At 47.7% G+C, this 3,173-nt stretch overlaps 2 long non-coding RNA genes across 2 annotated transcripts; one reads left to right on the plus strand and one right to left on the minus strand.

Annotated features, from left to right (window-relative positions):
* On the plus strand, nucleotides 1-3,014 carry LOC116217488. The gene is made up of 2 exons (XR_004162090.1): nucleotides 1-59; nucleotides 691-3,014. It is a non-coding gene; the product is annotated as an uncharacterized LOC116217488 (long non-coding RNA).
* On the minus strand, nucleotides 962-2,498 carry LOC116217487. Its single transcript, XR_004162089.1, has 3 exons — nucleotides 2,211-2,498; nucleotides 1,952-2,047; nucleotides 962-1,040 (listed from the first exon to the last, which is right to left on the minus strand). It is a non-coding gene; the product is annotated as an uncharacterized LOC116217487 (long non-coding RNA).
* Nucleotides 3,015-3,173: the final 159 nt, after the last annotated feature.

Raw genomic sequence — 3,173 nt, forward strand, 5'->3', positions numbered from 1 at the left:
ACGAAATACCGTCTTTAGACGAGGGTCTAAAGATGCTAAAACGGCACCAGAAATCGAAGGTGGGTAAAACAAATAAACAAAAAACTGAAGTCCTCTCCCCAGGCTTTTATAAGGGGGCGAATGCAAACAATCAGGAATGGGCGGCGGGCAGGGAAAGCCCGCAGTCCGCCGTCAAAATAGAATGGTTTTGTCTAGACTGCTAAGCAGGGGGAGGAGGGAAGGTGGGTTGTTGGTTTGTTGTTGTTATTGTTTTTGTTTTTTTTCTTCTCCCTTCGTTAACACAATGGGCTTTTAGTTAAAAATTAATTTACGGCACCTTTGCTCTGTCGCCAGTCTAGGAAAGGAGTGAGAAAAATGAAATAACGCGAAATCAGCCGGAGCTGGGAAAGGTTCGCTCTAACAAGTGGTGGGAGGATGCTCTGCCAACGAGCGGAGCTGCCTCTTTTTTCTATATTTCCTTGGATTTTTATTATTAATATTATTATTATTTTTATTTCGGAGTGGGAGAGTTTGCTTGAAAAGTAATATTAATTAAAAAGAGAAGGAGCGGGATGGAGGTGAGGATGGGTAAATCGGTGCTGGATTCGGCATCGCCGGGTGCTGGGGAGGGAGGTGATGTTCGTAACGTGTTGGTCTTTTTGTAGTTTCCCACGTGTAAATTCCCGATTCCCTTTTAATGCTTCTCATCAGCTGCAGCCGTCCGGATAGAAAGCTGTTGGATTCTTCTGCGGACGGCCGAGCAGAGCTGTTCTTCCCCCTTCTTTAGCTCCTATAATCATTTCTTGCTCTGTCTTCTCAAAGTTCAAGCTCTCTTTTAAAACAAAGATCGGACGCAACATTTCTTTGTTCTCACCTCCACTTCTCCGCACCGTCTGTTGGGAGTTTCGTCTATTCTCGGTTCCGACTCTTCACGGTTAGCATCGTTTCTTTGTTTCTGCTTTGGGCTGAAAGCCGTTTAATCTGCACCATCCAGCGGGAAACGAATCGGGGACTCCAGAAACACCGCAGGGAAATCCCGCTTGGAGCAAAGCCGGGAAATTCTGCAACAAATCCCCTCAAATAGCCTTTACTTCTCCTGATGCCCACCCAGCCAAACCCGCTATTAACAACCACCCGCCCCACGCTTTCCATCTGCGTGGCTCTTCCATTCGCATCGGTGTCCTCTCTTCTATTTTAGTTTCTTTGCTCCCCTCTCCGCCGACTCTTAGAGCCCGCTGTGTGGACGGAAGCTTGCTAGGTTTGGAATTAAAAGGTCATTTCGAGAGGATTGCCAAGTCTACGTGCTGGGGGGACTCAGCCTTTTATGCCGCCATGTGTTGTCTCCGTCCGCTGCCATAGGAAAGCAGTTGTCCCGTAATGAGGTACCTTTAAATTTAATTTCCTGTCCCTCCTCTGCTTTATGGATTTCTAATAACAATGTTGGAAACCGGAGAAGAAACCTCTTAAAGTCTCCCGGACTGAGAGTTTACATAAATAATGGAAGGTAGCCGAGCTTAATTAAGTTTTCCAACAAATTAATAGGATAGGAAGAAATGCGGTATTTTGTTTAAGGAGTCACCCAGAGAAGGATGTATTTCTGTTGCGTCTTTCCATAGGATTCTTACTAATATTACTCTTCAATTTATTTTTAACTGATACGTTATCCAGAGATTTAAACATAATCTCAAATAATCCGAAATGTGTAAACTAATTAAAAGATTAACTGGGGGTGAAGGAAAGAAAAAAGACTCTGAGCGCGGCTAAAACTGAGATTTTTGGACAGATTTCCCCACGAAAAAATAAAATAGGGGAAAAAAAATAACCGAATGAATTGTTGGACCAATAAAGTCTTGGCAAAGAGAGAAGTTTCGTGTCGGATAAGTAGATGCTCGCATCCGACTGCAGGTTTGCTGGAAGTATTTTGCCAACTCCTTTTCTTTAATGCTGTACAACGTTTCCTCCTCCCTTTTACCTGAATTATTTCCCGATGTTTGGCCTTAATCGCTTCGCTCAAAGCTCCTGTTGCGACTTCAAGTCTTATTCGATTAATTTAGAAGCTTTGCCGCATCTGTGGATTAATTAAATGATATTTCTGTAAGTGAAGCTCCTCACGCCCTCCCCATCTCAGCGCACGATGCCGGGTTTGGTGCAGAGCCCCGGGCTGGAGCTGAGATGGTTCCGATCGCCCCAAATTGGGGTCGGCTCTATGGGGAACATTACGTGTTCCCTACCTGAACTGTGGGATCGTTTCGCTTCTGCACACCGTCGGCATTTCCAGTTCGCCCTGCGAAGAAATAGAATTACTGAGATAGGTGTGATCGATTCCCTCCCCGACTTTTTCTTCTTATTAATTGGGTTCTCCGGCACCAAAGGGATTTTTGTCCGGATTTTTTTCTTTTTCTCCCCGAGGATTCCGCACGGTTTGGTTTCTCTTAATTGCGTGGGAAGTGGGTGCGGATGGAAGGGGCTCCAGGGCGCAGCGGGATCCAACATCTCGGGGTTTTCTTTCTGACTGCGGCTCTCCCTGATCTCAGGACGAATCCGGACGGTCGCACACCGTGATTTGGGAACGGCGAGCCGTGAGGGGTGGTGGAAGAGTGGTGAAGCAAAGCATCCAGGCCAGTCCTGATGGGGAGGGCCGGGCCGAGGGGCTCCGACTGCCCTCCACTTCGTGTTTTCTTGCCCCGAGAGGAAGTTTTCCCTCGGGATTCCGCTTCACTTTTTCTCTAGGGTCGCGTTTGATGCCACTCTCCCATCTAAGCAGGACTCGGGATCCCTTCTGCCCCTCGGCACACCTCGCTGCCCTCACCTTCGGGTCCCCACGCTCAACCCGAGCATTCCCAGCCCGGAATTCCCAACGTTACAAAGCCTTTTGCTTGGATCGTGTCTGAGGGCATCCCCTGGGGAGAGGGCTGCAGGGAAACGACTTTGATCATCGCCTTCTTTAAGGCAAAATGTCACATTTTTATTCGCAAACGTCTTTTCTCTCTTTCCTTTTCCCTTCTTTCACTTAAAAAAAAATAATAATAATAAAAGGGAGCGGGGGGAGAAGAAAAAAAGGACAAAAAAAAAGACTTCGGTTTAAGTGCTTGGCGAGGGAAACAAAGGCCGCATCGCGGATGGCAGCGCTGGTGCGGAGGTTGCGCGGAGCCGGAGCCGAACCCGGCCAGCGAGCGCCGCCCTGAGGCCACGGA

The sequence above is a fragment of the Meleagris gallopavo genome, chromosome 29 (assembly GCF_000146605.3).
Source record: "Meleagris gallopavo isolate NT-WF06-2002-E0010 breed Aviagen turkey brand Nicholas breeding stock chromosome 29, Turkey_5.1, whole genome shotgun sequence".
NCBI lineage: Eukaryota > Metazoa > Chordata > Aves > Galliformes > Phasianidae > Meleagris > Meleagris gallopavo.